The following is a 21,093-nucleotide window of genomic DNA, read 5'->3' as shown; positions in this document are numbered from 1 at the left end:
AAGACTGTTGGCTCTGTCTACCACGCAAGGAATATATACGTGTAGGAAGTATAGTCGCAAAGTTAGTTAGTCACTACAGAAGGTAGAAGGAGAAAAGAGTAGAGAAATATTCGAAATAGAAGCACTATGTTAGGGAAATAAAATACAAATATTTAACAATAAATACAATCTCTGTCATTTTTTCCTAAATAAGAAACCATGGCAACCGTTGCTATGGCGTACATAAAGAAGGTTGTCTTCATTCGTGATTATTATGTATGTATCTTATATATTTAAACGAGCAATTCTTGTATATATATAATCAGGATCTCGGAAACGGCTCCAACGATTTTCATGAAAGTTACAGATTAGGGGCTTTTCGGCTCAAGGAATCGATTTATCAAGGTCCTAGGTTCAAGTAAAGCTCGGTTCCAAAGATATATAAACATTTTAAAAACCGCGTTTTAAGAAACTATATCAGCGCCATCTATGGTAGACCGAGCAAAGCTCGGTCAACCGGGTACTATTTCAGAAAGAATGCAAGCTACCTCTAAATCCTACTAATATTATAAATGCGAAAGTTTGTATGTCAGGATGTCAGTATGGATGTTTGTTTCTCTTTCACGTATAAACTACTGAACCGATAACGATGAAATTTAGTATGTGGGTAGCTAAAGACTCAGAATAACACATAGGCTACTTTTTATCCCGCGGGATTGATAGGGTTTCCATGCGGACGAAGTCGCGGGCGGTCTCTAGTGGTATATAATTTAGCGCGCTCTATAACAGATAGCTACTCTAACTCAACATTGTGACCACACTTATTGTTTTATTATTGGATTCTCGCGGTCGTTCAGATAACTCGTTTCAAACATTGTTTTTATCAACTTCCGAGTTACTGGCCAAGATTATATATAAAGCATGAAGTAACTTCTACTATTATCTCAGTCAAACTTTTAAAAGGTATAGATAAAAATAACGTGTCTTTTATTTGATTTTATTATTAATAATTATATAATTAACATTATAATGGAAGAAGGTTTATAAACTTGGGATTTTTCTTTTAGGCGATGGGCTAGCAATCTGTCACTGATTGAATCTCAATTCTATCGTTAAGCCAAACAGCTGAACGTGGCCTATCAGTCTTTTCAAGACTGATGTTTCTGCCTACCCCGCAATGGATATAGATGTGATTATATTTGTAAAGTATATAACATTTACAAACTAAGTAGCTTTTACTGGTAGCTTCGCCCGCGCGTATGTATCAAAAAAATTTCAAGCTTCTCCTAAAACCCTACCGCAAAGGATATAGACGTGATCATATGTATGTATGTTTGTATGTATTAAAATATAAATCTTTTATTATTTTATATCATTCAGTGTTAACAGTAATAATACAAGGTATTTTTTGTGTGGAAGTTCACCCCGAATCGTGCATATAAATGATTAAATTACACAACCGACGAGCTTGCATGAAGAGAGTTATGAATATGAGTGAAGCGAAAGAATTCAGGTATCGTATTAAATGTCAAGATGTAGTCTCTACATACCGATGCGTTAAATAAAATATTTAATTGCGCGCTCTATACAATTCACATTCTAAATGTTTAGTAATATCCTGAACAATTAGGACCACGATATAAGTAAATTTAAACGACAGGTTTAACTTAATTTAGGCCAGAGTTCCCCAAACTTTTTGGTGTCGTAGACCCTTTGCTATGTTTTTCCGTGTTGGGTAGACCCCCTACTTACCTGATATTGATTTCCTGTATCCTACAACTTATACAATTTTATAAACATATATTTTTTGCTTCATAAGTACTTTTATAAATAATGTATATGTTTTGATATTATAAAATAGTATGATGTAAGTAAATAGGTACATACAAACATACATACATACATATGGTCGCGTCCATATCCCTTGCGGGGTAAACAGAGCTAACAGTCTTAAAAAAGACTGACTGGCCACGTTCAGCTATTTGGCTTGATGATAGAATTGTGATTCAAATAGTGACAGGTTGCTAGCCCATCGCCTAAAAAAGAATCCCAAGTTTGTAAGCCTATCCCTTAGTCGCCTTTTACGACATCCATGGGAAAGAGATGGAGTTGTCCTATTCATTTTTGTATTGGTGCCGGGAACCACACGGTAAATAGGTAATAAGTAAATTTTTCACTGACGTAGATACCTTGCAGGTTGTCATGGACCCCTAGGGGTCGATACAGACCACTTTGGGAATCACTGATTTAGCTAGACCATAATTACCTCTATGACTGACTATTACACCGAGATACCTCGGTTCATTATGATGGAAATTAATTTAGGAGCTGAGATAAGTTAAGCCGTGCATTCGTAATCGATTCAATTCATGATAATATATGCACAGCTGGTCTCCAACACTTTGAGCAGTTTGATCGTGTTGTGGATTAAGATTTTTGATTTAGAATTCCAACCTCTTCTTCTTCTCAACTTCGTCAACTGGTGTAGATCATTCGGGAGATCCGGTTTCATCGTCATATACCAAAAAAGGAATACTTAGGCATACTTTCTTATAACTGGAAGTTTAACAGACATATATACATAATCACGTCTTTATCGCTTACGGGGTAGACAGAGCCAATAGTCTCAAAAAGACTGAAAATCCACGTTCAGTAGGTATAGCTTGTAATAAAATTAAAATTCTGTTGAATTTATAATTTGAAAATTGTTGTTTGTGTCTATGTTGGGGTTTACTTTGTCTATTAAAAAAAAAACTGTTGGTGTCATTTTTTTTAAATAAAACTCATGGTTCTTAATTCAAATCTCGTTTATTTCCAACAGATTTAGATAGCGACTGTTTGCAGGCCCATCGCCAAAAAGTAGCATCCCAAGTCTATTAGTGTTTCCCTTAATTGGCCTTAACATCCTGCATGAGAAGTATGTTTATTCTACATTACCAGACTAGCATGGAAGCTACCTCATACATACATACATATAATCAAGTCTATATTCCTTGCGGGGTAGATAGAGCCAACAGTCTTGAAAATACTGAAAGGCCAAATTCAGCTTTTTGGCTGATTGCAATGATAAAATTAAGATTCAAATAGCGACAGGTTGCTGGCCCATCGCTTAAAGAAGAATCCCAAGAATTGTAAGCATATCCCTTAGTTTCCTATTACGCCATCCATGAAAACAAGATGCAGTGTATATATATTTTTTATTTTTTTATTGGTGCCGGGAACCACACGGCACAAATACATTTTGCATTCAAATCCCATTTGGAATAGAGGCGGCAGTTAGGATTTGTTAGCGAACTTGTACTAAACTCCATATTCTTTTGCATTTAGATTAGTATCCGCGTTTTAAATCGATTTTGAAACTAGATAAACTCATTCGTACAATTCGAGGCGGATGTGAACCCACACACATTAGTTTTATTCCATAGCTACGTCTGACAAGCGAGCATTGTTGCACCTTGCGGGCAGACAGAGCCACCAGTCTTGAAAAGACTGAAAGGCAACGTTCAGGTGTATGACTTATTATAAAGTGCCTGAAACCACAGTACATATACATTTATTTTTCTCTGCAGATGCAAATTTACCGTGATTATGATCCCGTGTGGCACTTCAGAATAGGGCCACTCCATATCTTCCCCATGGAAGTCGTAAATCGCGACTAAGGGAAAAGCTAATAAACCAATCCGAAGCCGATGGGCTTGTGGCGATATCAATACGCCACAAGTCACAACAATAAAAAATTAAATCACTCGACGCTATCGATCAAAAAACAGCGAAAAACCTAAATCGCGGAAGCAAAGATTTCACGGATTGGAGCTATATATACAACCTCCGACACAACATCGTCTGTCGCGCGGTTCCCCAGGCATAACACCTAGCCTGGCGGAAGATCTTCCCTTTGGTGGCGGTCGAGCCGAATCATCGCTCCTTCTTTGAATCTCAATTCTATCACTAAGCCAAACAGCTGAACATGGCCCATCAGTCTTTCCAAGACTGGTGGCTCTGTCTACCCCCTAGGCATATAGACGTGCTCATATGTATGTATGTATGTTTCAATACTAACCGATGCTCTTATGGTGAGGGAAAACATCGTGAGAAAATCTACACGTTCAGGCAACTTGATGTGTAACCATGATCGATCCAATACGGGTTAGGTTCCCCTGCAAAGGTTGCGGAGGTCAGATGGGAGTCGCTTTGCGTAAAAACCTGACTCACCCAATCCAGGATCCATGGTCAAAGGCATACCCCGGGCTCCTCTCCAGAGGGCTGGAACGTCACCGGGACTAAAGTCACAAGGAAGAGAGGCTAAATAAATAAATTTTAACTTTTAACGTGTCCAAAATTAACATGTCCCACTTAATCCATTAGGTACAAGTCGTTTCAACATAAAATATTGAAAATACATTGTTTGACTCCTGTCTCATATATTATTCTATTGAAACATTTAATTGACCTTATCTATGTAGCCCACATTTCATCCGTCAATGGTATAAGCTTTACATACATACATACATACATATAATCACGCCTATATCCCTTGCGGGGTAGACAGAGCCAACAGTGTTAAAAAGACTGATAGGCCACGTTCAGCTATTTGGCTTAATGATAGAATTGAGATTCAAATAGTGACAGGTTGCTAGCCCGTCCCCTTAAAAAGAAGAGTCCCAAGTTTATAAGCCTATCCTTTAGTCGCCTTTTACGACATCCATGAGAAAGAGATGGAGTGGCCCTATTTTCTAATGGTGCCGGGAACCACACGGTATAGGCTTTCCCTGGCTAATTTATAATTTAAGTCCGCCTCAAAGATATCCATTAGGTATCGAAATGGATCGTCAACATGGTTCCACGTAAATCTTGCATGAAGACATAAATCAAATGATTATTCAAATCCGCTTTCGCAAGTCCGTAGTTTGAAACGACCATTTTGTTTTGTTTTCAAGATAATACATGAAAGTAAAAAGGTAAAATATATAAAAAGAAGCTGTCCCGGCAAACGTTGTTTTGCCATATAAATATTTCTAGTTAAAAAAAAATGTTAAGGGTAGACAACCCTTATCACTATGAGGTATGAAAAATAGATGTTGGCCGATTCACAGACCTACTCAATATGCTCACAAAACTTTATGAGAATCGGTCAAGCCTTTACGGAGGAGTACGGGAAGGAACATTGTGACATGTGAATTTTATATATAAGATAGGTGAAGCCTGGTCGGGTAACTGGTTATAAATAAAAGCGAACTGTTTTTCGAGGAATCGAATCTTGATCTCCGCCCACACGCTATGACGACGTAAAGTCATGTGGATTGTGACGTCATAAGCGACACTACAATACTCTTATGTTATACTTTAATCATACCTATTTGATAACTAGTCATCATTGACACAGATATGCCAAGCTATTTTTAAAGAGCTGCTTCTATTTTGGGATAGTCGTAGTCTTTGGAGAGAAGCCTGTTGTGCAAAATATATTTCGTTAATTGTGGGCGGAGTCAAGTGCGCATTCTAGTATGTTCTAGTTTTATTAAAAAAAAATACGTTTATTTAAGGTTACAGGACACGTATGCGTACAAAAAATACAAATTATTTATACTTATTTTAATCGCACAAGAAAATTAGAATATTCTAACTATTTACACTAATTAATTTGAATACTAAAAATATTCTAATTTTTTGTGCCTATCAAAGATATAGGTATTTAAAAACCGACGAAAACAAAAAAAAAACTTTCAATTTATAAAAAAAAAGGCATGTCCTGTTTGAGAATCGAATCAGGAACTTATGTCCTAAAATTTTTTAACTTACCACTTCACTACAGAAGCTTTCAAATTGAATGGTGATTTCAATAATTTCCGAGTAAACCAGGTCAGACTGGTTGTATTCGAGTGTTTTTATAAAAGGTAAGGTTAGATGGATACCCTTTTCAGACCCAAACAGATAATTTCCACCCCATTTCACAATCACTAATTAAATCGCCATTTTGTTTTTATTTCTTGGGTTCCGTAGCAGAAGATAAACCGAGTCTTTTCAGTCTTTTAAAAGCTTTGGGCTCTGTCTACCGAAATCCAAATTCAAAATTCAATTTTTTTTTTATTTATTATTATAGGATACTTCATATCGTTTAATAATTAAACGCTGTAAGAGATAAAAATGCAATTATACGTATGTATATACCCAAAAATATAACAACTATTATATTGTCACTGAGACTTCGCTGTTCATCTGTCTGTCGGCAGGGTATTTCTCATGAACCTTTATAACGGTTTATAAGACTGTCTCGCTATTGCTGACAGTTCAAATTTTGTATATATAATATATGTATATATGTGTATTTCTGCCACTACAAATAAAAAACCACTAAAATTTTATTAATACTAGCTGCGCCCGGGGGCTTCGCTGCCGTGGGAATTTCGGGATACAAAGTACATACATACATACATACCATCACGCCTGCTTCCCATTGGAGTAGGCAGAGACTATTGATTTCCACTTGCCACGATCCTTACAGACCTCTCCCGCTTCATCCACTCTCATAACTCTTTTCATGCGAATATAATATTTCAGGTTATTCTACCCATGTACCGAATTTCACTACAATCTGTCTAGTAGATTTTCCGTGAAAGAGTATTAATATTAACTAGATTTTACCCGCAGCTTCGCCCGCGTTTATTAGCGCCACCTAAAAAAAACACAGTATATCCCTTCGGTTTTTACTGGGATGAAAAGCACCCTATACAGACAGACCCAGACACTTAATTATATATACGCAACAATATTGATACAGTACATAATTGGTCAAGAGTGAAGAGACAACAAACATACAAAGAAAAGTTCGCATTTATGAATTAAGATTACTTTTATTAGTAGGAGTAGGATTTATTGGGAACCCATACAACGACATTGATAACGTTATCAGGCAAACGCTTGAAATATTACACACATACATATAATCACGTCTATGTCCCTTGCGGTGTATACAGAGCCGACAGTCATTAAAAGATTAATAGGCCACGTTCAGCTGCTTGGCTTAATGATAGAAATGAGATTCACATAGGGACAGGTTGCTAGGCTGTCGCCTAAAAGATGAATCCCAAATTTATAAGCCTATCCCATAGTCGCCTTTTACAATATTCACAGGAAAGAGATAGAGTGGTCCTATTCTTTTTCCTATTGGTGGCTTGAAATATTCACAAAACGATTATGGATGGTACGGAATTCACCGCGCTTGAGCCCAACTCGCACTTGGCCAGTTTATTTAAAATTCGGTTGATTGCTTTTAAGAAGCCCCGTTCATTAAACATTTTTATTTTGGTTCTTAAATGCACAGGTACGTAACATTTCTATATTTGTGGAAAAAATTTGTTATTTTTGTCTATGTGTCTACTGAATTTTTTTTTGGCTTACAAACTTGTGATTCTTTTTTAGGCGATGGGTCAGCAACTTGTCACTATTTGAATCTCAATTCTATCATTAAGCTAAGAAGCTGAACGTGGCCATTCATTCTTTTCAAGACTGTTGGCTCTGTCTACCCCGCAAGGGATATAGACGTGATCATATGTATGTACATATGTACTCAATTTCCACCCGACCGCAAAAGTACAATCATGTTATACATCCTTCATCCTTCTGGCTTTAGTCTAGGCTGCATCCTCATCTCTCTGGAGAGAGCCCAGGGTATGCCTTTGACCATGGATCCTGGAATGGGTGAGTCAGGTTTTTACACGAAGCGACTCCCGTCTGACCTCCGCAACCTTTGCAGGGGAACTTAACCCGTAATAAATCGATCATTGTTACTCATCCAGTTGCCTGAATGTGCAGGTTTCTCCATGACATTTATTGTTTGCCGGTAGACTGGAAGAGATCCCTTCATGGGATAAGTCCGCCATTGCAAGTGATTTGTTTCTTTTATAAGTATGTACCATTTTCTTGTTACTGTGTAAATTTCTATGCAATAAAGATATTTACAAACAAACAAACGTTTTCTATCACCGTAAGGGCATAGGTTAGTATTCAAACTAATGTACATATCTTCGGGATTTGAACCTATGCCTTTTTGCGCCACACGTATTTTAACTCTAATCAGTAAATTTATATCAAAATGTTCTCTTATTCGCCTAAACTCATTACACCTAGTTCGCTTCTACATTCGGGTAAATATTGACATATTGCTAGTCCAGATATTTGCATGCCAAATTATGAATTAAACTGCTGAATTTACATATCCTTAAAGCACAGGAACTGACTCAATATATGCATTGTAACAAAGGCAAATACAGTATACAGTCTTATGTAATTAAGTTAAGAAAGATAGCTTTAAGTTAAGAAAAAGCTGAACGTGGCCTATCAGTCTTTTCAAGACTGTTCGCTCTGTCTATGCCGTAAGGGATATAGACGTGGCTATGTGTATGTATGTATGTAAAGATGGCCTCTTACCCTTTTCATCATGTCTCATATCTCGGGTCTGCCTGGACGAGATTTACATACATAAAATCACATACATACATAAAATCACGCCTAGTTCCTGGAGGGGTAGGCAGAAACTACATCTAACTTTCCACTTGCCACGATCTCTGCATACTTCCTTCGCTTCATCCACATTCATAACTCTCTTCATGCAAGCTCGGCGGTTTCGGGTGCTCTTGACCTTACCCTTTACCTTTATGATGTTATCTGTGTAAGTACATAAATTGGTAAATAAATAAAGATAAAAAAACAATAATCTTTATTCTATACGTGTCACTATCTTTTAGTCAGCTGTTTAATTTTCCACGCGGATTATCAAAGCCAATCAAGGAAAAATGGCATACATACCTACATATAATCACGTCTTTAAACCTTGCGGGATGGATAGAGTCAATAGTCTTGAAAGGACTGATAGGCGAAGTTCAGCTGTTTGTTTTAATAATAGAATTGAGATTCAAATAATGCCAGGTTGCTAGTCCAACGCTTTATAGAAGAATCGAAAGTTTAAAAAGCTATCCCGAAGTCGCCTTTTACGGCATCCATATAAAGGGATGAAGTGGTCCGATTCTTTTTTTATATTGACGCCACACAACATAAATACAAAATTCAACCTTACGTAGTCTGAATCTCGATTTCATCATTAATCTATGAATTAAAAAAAAAAGAAAAATCCGCTACAGGTGGACCTATTTACATAAGTCATTCAACCCTTTGGACCAGAGATGTAAGGGTGTTACAGCTAACCGTGGCCTTAATATTGGATACATACATACATATTATCACGTCTATATCCCTTGTGGGTTAGACAGAGTCAACAATCTTAAAAAGACTGATATGCCACGTTCAGCTGTTTGGCTCAACGATAGAATTGAGATTCAAATAGTGACAGGTTGCTAGCCCATCGCCTAAAATAAGAATCCCAAGTTATTGGATTATACATTGATTCCCATTTCTATGGTGGAATATATTGGCTCTATCTGCCCTGTAAGGGTTAAAGACGCAATCTTTTCACACAAATTTTCCACATATATATTACATATGGTCACGTCTATAACCCTTGCGGGGTAGACAGAGCCAACAGTCTTGAAATGACTGAATTACCTACCACGTTCAGCTATTTGGCTTAATGATAGAATCTAGGTTCAATAGTGACAGGTTGCGAGCCCATCGCCTAGAAAAGAATCCCAAGTTTGTACGCCTATCCCTTAGTCGCCTTTTACGACATCCATGGGAAAGAGATGGAGTGGTCCTATTCTTTTTTGTATTGGTGCCGGGAACCACACGGCAAATTTTCCAAACATTGCACAAAGCTCACACAAGAAAGTTAGAAAGTTTTCGAAAGCGTCGCACAGGTTAAACTCAAGCCCCGCCCGCCCAAGCCGTCCCTTATAAAAGCGGGGCGGCCACAAACCGCCCACAGTTGCTTCTGTCGCGTTCTGCACCGGCCACGTTTGAAGTGTACACTCGGCCTTAATTACAACTTCCGAAAAACTGTCAGGTAAGTGACGAGAAAAAAAGAAAAAAAAATGTGTAAATGTTGATGTGATTTTGCGGTTGAAAATATTTGGCGTTAGATGAATAGTTGGTTAAGATTGTTCGATTTTTGATTCGTTTTTTGAAAAAATAATTTTTGAGTATGTTATGATGTTTTTAAAATTTGGTTAAGATTATTCGGTTTATTTGTCGTTTTTTGAAAAAATAATTTTGAGTAGGTAGGTACCTATGTTTTTAAAAAAAATTATATGAATTATTTGTTTGAGGCAAATAATTGTGATGTTTTAAAAAATATGAATTTAAAAAAAAAAATTCAAATGTATTTGGTTCCTGTTTATAAATGGTAAATGTTTTAAAGATTTTCGTTTACTAAAAAGTTCACGGCAAAGATATCAATTAATTATAAATTAAAACACTATTTAAAAAAAAAAAATTACTAAATTGAACACTAACAAATTATAATTATATAAATTGTTTATTTTCTGAATAACCAATTTTATTTTTATTTATTCTAATAATATATAATACAGGATGTGCCTCAAAAATTCTTAGGTGTATAATAAACTTATCATTAAAATACCAATAAATTAACGGTAGACTGTTAGATAATATTATTAGCATTAAATCCGCCTATTGTACTTTAAAAACTGTAAATGTTACAATAAAGAATAAAAAAAATAATAAATCAAAATTATAATAAATTTTTATAAATAAAAATTTACAATCATAGCAGGTGAACTAACCCTTGGATTATAGTTACACATCTAGATGTCTGAATGTGCAGGTTTCATCACGATATTTTTTTGTTACCGTAAGGGCATCGGTTAGCAGTTAAATTTTGTATATATCTCAGAAAGAAAAAGAAGTATCGTGGCAAGTGGAAAGATGTAGCCTTCGCTCACCCCTCCGGAAAAAAGGCGTGATTTTATGTATATATCTCAGAAAGGAGTCATTGCGTTGCATCACTGCGTTTGAAGCTCCTATCACACTTTTTTATTCGGGTTGCTTAACCATTGACTACTAGAAACCTATTTTCAAGGGAAAAAGAGTATTAAACAGATTAAAAAAAACATATTAAGAATATTAGTTTCTTTTTGTACGTGAACGTGGCCTATCAGTCTTTTGGCTCTGTCCCCCCGCTAGGGATATAGACGTGACGTATATGTTTATGTTCTTGTAGATGGGCCACCAATCTGAATGTTAATTCCATCATTAAGCTATACAGGCGAACGTGGCCTTACAGTCGTTTTTGAGATCTTTAGCTCTGTCTACCCCTCTCTCTCTCATCTCTGCGTGTTCCCGGTTGCACCCTCCACAGAAGTGTTTCGGGGCCCGGGGTCCGCTTTCCGACTTTTCTCTCTCCACTTGGTCCGGTTATCGGCGTCCTCAGATTTCAGTCCATTGTCTCGCATTCCATCTTTTGCTCTGTCTACCCCGTACGGGATAAAATCGTGATTACATCTGTGTGGGCGTGCGTATATACGAGTTTGATATCAGCCACAATTTTCCGGATAATCGACCGCCAACATATTTTCGATGCCAATATTCACAAACTATCCTCAAAACTATTCAATTCGTGACATTGTATATAATAGACATTTTGACATGAAACGGATGAATATTGAGAATCTGTATTGAAATAGTATTGATGAAATACTTGTGCCTGGGGTTTATTACGCGTTGGAGATAGATTGACGATGATGATTTTTTTTTCTCCAAATTTTGCCAAATAAGTATATACTGGACAAATTAAACAGTCTCGAAGTAAGTTCGAGACTTGTGTTAAGAGATACTAACTCAACGATACTATATTTTATCATAAATATATAGAAATATAATACCTAGGCCAATTTGAAAAAGTTCGTTTCACATCTTGCCCTGGCCGGGATTCGAACCCGGGATCTACTGTACAGACTGCGCCACAAAGGCCAATGTACATTATAAGTAGATTCAGTAATTTCAAATATAGGGAATAGGTATCAATATCCCATACTAATATACCATACTATTATACCATACTAACACACCATACTAATATACCATACTAATATTCAAAAAATTTCCGCGGAAGCATAAATTACATACAAACATATAATCACGTCTAAATGCTTTGCGGGGTACACAGAGCCAACAGTCTTGAAAAGACTGATAGGCCACGTTCAGCTGTTTGGCCTAATGATAGAATTAAGATTTATAAAGTGTCAGTTTGCTAGCCCGTCGCCTAAAAGAAGAAACCCAAGTTTATAAGCCTATCCCTTAGTTGCCTTTTACGAAATCTATGGGAAATAGATGGAGTGGTCTTATTCTTTTTTATATTAGTGCCAGGAACCACACGGTACAAGAGAGCAGTAATTATTGCAGAATTATTGTTTTACGCGGTCGTATTATACTACAACATACATATATATGTATCACATACATATTATCACGTTTAAACCCTTTGCGGGGTAGACAGAGCCAACCGTCTTGAAAACACTGAAAGCCAACTATCAGCTGTTCTAGTACCTGTTAATTTAAAAACATGGATTTATAACTAACACACTTCTTTTTTGCTTGAAGTTGATAGAACAATTACAACTTTAAGAACGTTATATATATTAATGTAGTAATGTTAAACTAACATTTATCCCGATTGCGAGTTCCCTAGGGATCAGGGACCGCCTATGACCACGATTTATTAGTGGGAATTGCAGTAATTATAAGGAAAGACTCCTGTCTGACCTTTTTTTTTTGTTGTTATACATACATATAATCACGTCTATATTCCTTGAGGGGCAGACAGAGCCAACAGTCTTATGAAGACTGATAGGCCACGTTCAGCTATTAGGCTTTAAGATAGAATTGAGATTCAAATAGTGACATGTTGCTAGCCCATCGCCTAAAAGAAGAATCCCAAGTTTACAAGCCTACCCCTCAGTCGCCTTTTACGACATCCATGGGAGAGAGATGGAGTGGTCCTATTCTTTTTTCTATTGGTGCCGGGAACCACACGGCACACTTTTGTTGTTATCGAACGGGAAATCCTTTTTACGGGCAACACCCCGGGTCTTCACCAGGGAGAGTGTGGGGCTCCTGGCACCTGATGTACCAGCCTATCCACTTAAACCCCCCCGTGCGCCCTTCTTGCCATTTTGAGGGCATCATGGGGAATCATCATCATCATCATCATTGGGCCAAGTAGCTGAACGTGGCCATTCAGTCTTTTCAAGACTGTTGGCTCTGTCTACCCCGCAAGGGATATAGCCGTGACCATATGTTACCATATGTTAGAAGGATGAGCAATCGAAAGCGATTCGCGTAGACTCTGAAATCACGCTGAACTCTCTCCTAACAAAACAATGACTATATGTCAGTACAAACCATTTGTCTGTATTGTTTGAGCTTTTTATTATGAAAATTTCTTACAATATGTGTTTTTGCATTTACTTAGCCTATCCTTATTTACAAATTTATCTGTTTAATAACATTTGCTGGGAATATAAAAGTTTCATATTATATAATCTACATACATCACTTATATCACACAAACCATATACATATATTATAACACTTACACTTAATTCGTTATACACAACACAAAATATGAATACGTATCTTGATAAGCATAATTGTCTATACTTAATGACCTTCTTTTTGTGGTACGGTGCGCAATTCCAACTCTATTTAAAAAATAATAATACAATAAATTTATTATTAAAAATAATATGACAGATATCAGCTCTTATTTCAATGAGTTGGAGGCGCTTAATGTATCACAAAGTTATTTATGTGCACCGGATCAATGTTTCAAATATATAAATTGTAATAAAAAATCTCTGACTGTTATTCATTTGAATATTTGTAGCATAAACTGCAACTTTGACCAATTCCAAACACTTCTTTCAACTTTAAACATACAATGTGATATTATTATCTTAACAGAATGTTGGTTATCAGTTACGCCATATCTCCCTAAATTGAATAACTTTACATCATATCAAACGATAGATGATGGCAATCAAAATGCAGGCGTCGTTATATACATTAGAAACACCTTGGATTGTAATGTCTTCGAACCTAAAATTATAAAGGAAGCTGATTGTCTAGTTTGTACACTTGGAACGGAGTTCGCTTTCATAGCTGTTTATAGATCACCATCATATAAAAACACAGACATATTCTTAAATTCTATCAACGATCTTCTATTGACCCTAAAATCCTATAAAACAGTTGGTTTAATGGGAGATCTTAATATAGATATACACCCTTGTGACAGCGATAACCGTTCTGACAATTACCTCAACCTGATGGCAGCACACGGTTTGCTTCCGACGTATACCTATCCCACTCGACTGCAAAAATGTATTGATCATATTTTATTAAAAACTGATAAAAATTCCACTGCAATAGTTCTCGAATCTTCTATCACCGATCACTATCCAACATTGCTGTCGCTTCAGTTGACACGAGAAAAATCTGTTAAATCCATAACACGTACTAAAATAAACTATGAACAAATAAAAATTGACCTAGCTTCTTTTGATTTTTCGCAAATAAAACAGCATCAAAACGTAAATTCTGCTACAGATCTTTTGGTTTCATCAGTCAGTGATATAATAAACAAAAACACCGTTAGGTACACACCCCCCCGTAGTAAGAGAAATCTGAAGCCTTGGATTACTCCAGGCCTTCTACGCTGCATACGAAATCGAGACCGAATGCATAAACAATTAAAAAAACAACACAATAACGTCACGCTTGCGATTACTTATTCAAGATACAGAAATTATATCAATAAACTTTTGAAGAAATTGAAGAAAGAATACAATAGGCAGGCTCTAATGAGGACGAAAAATGATCCCAAATTAAAATGGAAGGCGATCAAAGAAATCACAAATATTGCACCATCACGCGTTAGTTCTAAAGCCCTCCTAAAGTCTACACATGATCCTACCAAATCTGTGAATGAGGTTAATAACTACTTTGTAAATGTTGGGAGAAACTTAGCTAATACAATAGGGAAAACTAATAAAACTTCATTTGTACCTCCCACAGCACCAGTTTCATCCCCTCGAAACTCCTTTGCTCTTTTTAATGTCACTAATGACGAAATTAATGACCACATAATGAATTTAAGAAGAGATTGCGCTACTGGGTGGGACAACATTTCATCCCGTATTCTGCAATCATCACGTGAAATTTTTGTCCCATTACTAAGACATATCTTTCAACTATCACTCACAAGTGGAGTTTTCCCAGATGCATTTAAGAAAGCCATCATTCATCCAATTTATAAGGGTGGTGATGGAGACGATGTCACCAACTATCGTCCGATATCTGTGCTTACTGCAATGTCAAAATTATTGGAAAAAATTATTAATTCTCGGCTACTCAGATACCTTAATGCTAATAATATAATCTCAAATAATCAGTATGGTTTCAGAGCGGGTAGATCGACGGAGGATGCAGTATCTGCACTGGTAGATGACATAGTTGACTGCTTTGAAAAACAGAGAAAAGGACTAGGATTATTCCTAGATCTATCAAAAGCCTTCGACACCGTCTCTATCCCCAAACTTCTTTTAAAGTTGGAGGCTGTCGGTATTCGTGGTGTGGCTTTGGATCTTTTTAGAAGTTACCTGTCTAATCGGACACAAAAAGTAAAAATTGAAGAATACACAAGTGAAGAGGAGTACATAACAACTGGAGTCCCGCAGGGAAGTGTCCTTGGCCCCACACTTTTCATTATATATATCAATGATTTGTGCAAACTAACAATTCCTTTTTGTAACATATATACTTATGCTGATGACACAGCTTTATTAGTATCCGGTCGCTCATGGGAAGAAGCCCAAATACATGCAGAATCAGCCTTGGCCGTTGTTATGTCTTGGTTATCTGATAACCTACTCTCGCTTAATTTATCAAAAACTAATTGTTTGCCATTTGGACTTAATTCGACAACACTTCCTTCACATCACAATTTTGTAATCAAAGCCCATATATGCCAAAACCTGACCCCGAATTGCACTTGTTCAGTTATCCCCCAAGTAACTAACGTCAAATATCTTGGTATTATTCTAGACCAAAAATTAAAATGGCTACTACAAATTAAGTCGCTTATTTCTCGCGTGCGGAAAATGATATTTGTCTTTAAAAATCTTAGAAACGTGGCGGATTCTGATACACTGAAAAATACCTATTTTGCCCTATGTCAGTCTATTCTAATGTATGGTGTTCGGGTCTGGGGGTCAGCAGCAAAAACAAACTTACTGCCATTGGAAAGGGCACAGAGGGCTGTCCTTAAAGTGATGACACGTAAACCATACCGTTACCCAACCTCTCAGCTTTACACCGACGTAAAAGTGTTGGCAGTGAGGCAGCTCTTTGTGTTACAGACGGTACTTAAAAAACACTCTCTGCTAAAGTTTGACCCAAACCTCAACGCTAACCGACGACGACATCTTCAGTATAAGGTTTGCATAATACCACAACACAGAACATCAACAGCAGCCAGAAACTTCAGTGTATTAGGCGCAAAACTTTATAATAAATTAAACAAAGAAAGCAATATTTACTCATGCTCAAAATTTGTTTGCAAAAAACGTGTGCAAAAATTTCTACATTCATTAAATTACGACGAAACCGAAAACCTGTTACTCTAACTGTCTTCCATTCTGTATCCAAATCCTGCTTTCAATTTCCTAACAAACACACATTTATTTTCACACAACCCACACACACACACAAACACATACACACTTCACACATGCCACCTTTTGTACCCAGCAAATCAATTTAGTTAAGTTTCTAGCTAAGGCTTCATTTCTTTAGTAACTTTTAAATAAGGTTTCCCAAAAATAACAGAATAGTCTAGTTTGGGAAACCTAGATCATTACTCTGTTCTTATTGCCATAAGCACTAAACTCTATAAATTTCCCTGCCACCCCGGGGCAACGGTCTCTGAGATACAGACTAACGTCTAGTTCAGAGATTGATTGTGTCTGGTTGGGGCAGGGGACTTTATAATACAATTATATAAACATGTACTTACTCCCTTTGTGTACTATGTAATGTGTTCTATGTCATAATGGCTAAATAAAGAATTTATTTATTATTTATTTATTATTATTTATATGTATGTATGGGATCGCAATACTCCTGTCTAACCTGCCCTGATGTCGCTATTTGAATCTCAATTGTATCTTAAAGCCAAATAGTTGAACGTGGCCTGTCAGCCTTTTCAATAGGTACTGATGGCTCTGTCTACCCCGCAAGGGATGTAGACGTGATTATATGTAGGTTTGTCACTATAAATCGATCATGACCCAAAAATATAATAAAGTATAATCGTTCGCTTGTATATTACTGATAACGTTTTGTCGGTATAAATAATGACAGATAAAGTAAATGTCCAAAGCGTATAATATCGAAATACAGCGCTAGGAAATAATAAAAGAAAATTTAGATTTGAAAAAAAAAATGAGGTATGATTCATAAATCATTTCCTTCTGAGTCATCTCAACGCCACAAGTCACAATCACGTGACGCTCTCAGCCAATAAAGGCGAAGAGTTCTAAATCGCGCAAGCAAAGTTTTCTGGGATTGGAGCATATATACAACTACCGACACAATATCGTCTGTCGCGCGGTTCCCCAGGCATAACCCTAGCCTGGCGGAAGATCTTCCCTTTGGTGGCGGTCGAGCCTTAATCATATCTACCGCTACACTTCTCTGTCTCTTATGGGATGATTATATAGGCGACTAAGGGATAGGATAAGGGACGAGTTAGCAACCTGTCACTATTGGAATCTCAATTCTGTTATAACGCCAAATATGTAGCTCAATGTGGTCTATCAGTCTTTTCAAGACTGTTTGCTCTGTCTACCCCGCAAGGGATATATACAAGATTATATTAATAAAGGGTATTAATTTGAAATTTAATCACAATTAATTTTATCAACATTTACAAACGAAGTAGCTTTTACTGGTAGCTTCGGTCGCGCGAATTTAGCGCCAACTACAAAATAATACAGGTTTTTATTTTATTAATTATACAGGAACTACATTTTTAACTGGTATGAAAATGTACCCTATGTCCTTCTCCAGACTCCAAAGTGCCATATTTCAAGATGATTAATTCAGTAGATTACTCGTGAAGAGGTAACAAACAAACATATAAAGTAACTTACGCATTTGTGACATTAGTTTGGATAAAGTTCTTTTAACTTAAACCCAAATGTCATACATACATACATACATAAAAATCACGCCTCTTTCCCGGAGGGGTAGGCAGAGACTACCTCTTTCCACTTGCCACGATCTCTGCATACTTCCTTCGCTTCATCCACATTCATAACTCTCTTCATGCAAGCTCTTCATTCAATCCAAATATCATCCCGACATAAAACAGACCCTGGAATTTACGCCATTAATGATTCTTATAATTTTTTAAGCATTTAATGGTCATTATAATTCACATCTTATTTTCGACGTTTTCCCAATCTCAAGTCAATTAAAAGCATGTCGATGACAGCTGACCTTTTAATTTAACAGTAATTATGGAAATTTGTCCTTTTTTTAAGTTATTGACTGAGCTTCGTGCTTGTGTAAATTTGAAACCAAATATTAACACACTTATTTTTGAGCCGGGCCGTGTGGTTCCCGGCACCATTAGAAAAAAGGAAAGGACCACTGCATCTCTTTTCCAGGAATGTCGTAAAAGGCGACTAAGAAATAGGCTTATTAACTTGGGATTCTTCTGTTAGGCGACAGGCTAGCAACCTGTCACTATATGAATCACAATTCTGTCATTAAGCCAAGCGGTTGAGCGTGGCCTATCGGTATTTCTAAGACTGTTGGCTCTGTCTACCCTGCAAGGGATATGGACGTGATTATATGTATGTATGTATGTTACTTTTTATGATCATAACAATTTATTTTTAAAAAGCTTTGTCATATAGATAGGATTAATTTCAGTGACCTCGTTTACTTGTTAACCCTTCATTCATTCATTCATATAATGACGTCTATAATATAATACATCCCTTGCGGGGTGGACAGAGCCAGCTGTCTAGAAAGACTAATAGGCCACGTTCACGTGTTGGGTTTGGTGATAGAATTAAGATTTGAAATTGACAGGTTGCAAGCACATCGCCTATAAGAAAAATCCCAAGTGTTTATTTACCTATGATTTAGTAACAGGTATAGAAAATGATGTAATACAAATTATAACATATTATTGCTATAATAATAATATTGCTTTCAATATTTCTATAAATATTGATAGCAATATTATGTATGCTAACCATAAGGATGTATTTAAATAGAAAAAGTTAGTCACCCTCTTCCGTATCAGAAGTTAAATTGAATCTTCTCGTAAAAGTTTCATAGGATTATAAACCTATGGTTATTCTGCATATGAATTATTTATTTACTATTTTAAAAATGTGCTATAAATGCATGTATGCATTTTAGGTTTTGGATAAGATTCTCAGATAGCAGATTCTTAAAACACACATATATACATATAGTCACGTCAAGATTCCTTGAGGGGTAGACAGAGCCAACAGTCTTGAAAAACTGAAAGGCGTTCAGCTGTTTGGCTTATGTAATGAAATAATTGAGATTCAAATAGTGACAAGTTGCTAGCACATCCCCTAAATAAAGAATCCTAAGTATATAAGCTTAAAAAAAATTTGAATAAATAGTACATTCTGAATTTAGCCGAAGTACAATCGCTGACAAAATGAGAAACGGTTGACGATCATAAGTGGCTCCACAGGCCATACCTGCCATTTAAGAAGGTGAAAAAAAAACTGTCTTTTTGTCTGTTTGTACACGGTAATCTAAAGAACTAGTGGACGGATTCGAATGAAACTATTTTTTCTGTACGGTTATAGCCTCACCTCCCTAAAGAAGAGCCTGGGTTAAGTAGATTAAAAAAAAAATGTGAATTAGTATGAAGTGAAATTAATTATGGAGTTTATACTCAGTCAGTTTCCCAAGTCCTACCTATCTAACTTACTGACTCACCTACTAAGTTCACTAAAGTTGAAATATCTAAGTTTCAACTAGAGTTTTCAAGTCGTGAAACGCATCATGATTACCGAGAGTTCTGCGCATTTAAGGACAATAGAATATGAGTTAACTTGCAAGCGCCAGTCTTAAAATAAATATCTTGTTTAATATTAGAAAGATACTCTTGTTTGCCGTGTGGTTCCCGGCACCAGTACAAAAAAAGAATAGGACCACTCCATCTCTTTCCCATGGATGTCGTAAAAGGCGACTAAAGGATAGGCCTACAAACTTGGGCTTCTTTTTTTAGGCGATGGGCTAGCAACCTGTTACTATTTGAATGTCAATTCTATCGTTAAGCCAAATAGCTGAACGTGGCCATTCAGTCTTTTCAAGACTGTTGGCTCTGTCTACCCCGTGGACGTGACCATATGTATAGAGGGGCGGTGAATAAATTATTATTTAACGGGCTTACACAACAATGAATCACAGCAAATTCATGATCATTTATAAAAAAACATAGCAGAAAATGGCGGCCTTATCACTAAAAGCGATCTCTTCCAGGAAACCTGTAAGTTGTATTATAAAACTTCACACAGAGAAAATATTAGCAGATGGCGCTGGGTTAACTAATAGCCTATTCTATTGTCGATAGGTATAGACAATAGGTACATACATACATATGGTCACGTCTATATCCCTTGCGGGGTAGACAGAGCCAACACTCTTGAAAAGATTGATATGCCACGTTCAGCTGTTTGGCTTAATGATAGAATTGATACTGAAATAGTGATATATAAGTTGAAACTGTATTTAAGTTATTAGTGCTGATCTCTCTGTCACTATACATAAATACATACATACATAAAATCACGCCTCTTTCCCGGAGGGGTAGGCAAAGACTACCTCTTTCCACTAAGGGATAGGCCTACAAACTTGGGCTTCTTTTTTTAGGCGATGGGCTAGCAACCTGTTACTATTTGAATCTCAATTCTATCATGGGAAGAGAAATATGGAGTGGGAAGACCTAGACGAACGTATCTTGATCAAATTAAGGACGTCCTGGTAAAGGGTCAGGTCAGGAGTACCCGAAACCGCCGAGCTTGTATGAAGAGAGTTATGAATGTGGATGAAGCGAAGGAAGTATGCAGAGATCGTCACTATATG

The 21,093-nt window shown here is 36.6% G+C and overlaps 1 protein-coding gene across 1 annotated transcript in view; it reads left to right on the top strand.

Moving 5' to 3' along the window:
- The first annotated feature begins 9,857 nt into the window (after positions 1–9,857).
- LOC106142192 (allatostatin-A) overlaps positions 9,858–21,093 on the top strand; it is a 78,413-nt gene continuing 67,177 nt past the window's right edge. Inside the window, exon 1 of the mRNA XM_013343871.2 lies at positions 9,858–9,934. The gene's annotated coding sequence lies outside the window, so the exon portion shown is untranslated. The remainder of the gene's footprint in view (positions 9,935–21,093) is intronic.

This window comes from Amyelois transitella, chromosome 21, assembly GCF_032362555.1.
Source record: "Amyelois transitella isolate CPQ chromosome 21, ilAmyTran1.1, whole genome shotgun sequence".
In the NCBI taxonomy this organism is placed as follows: domain Eukaryota; kingdom Metazoa; phylum Arthropoda; class Insecta; order Lepidoptera; family Pyralidae; genus Amyelois; species Amyelois transitella.
The sequence above is the reverse complement of the archived record's forward strand: the minus strand, read 5'-3'. Positions and strand labels throughout refer to the sequence as shown.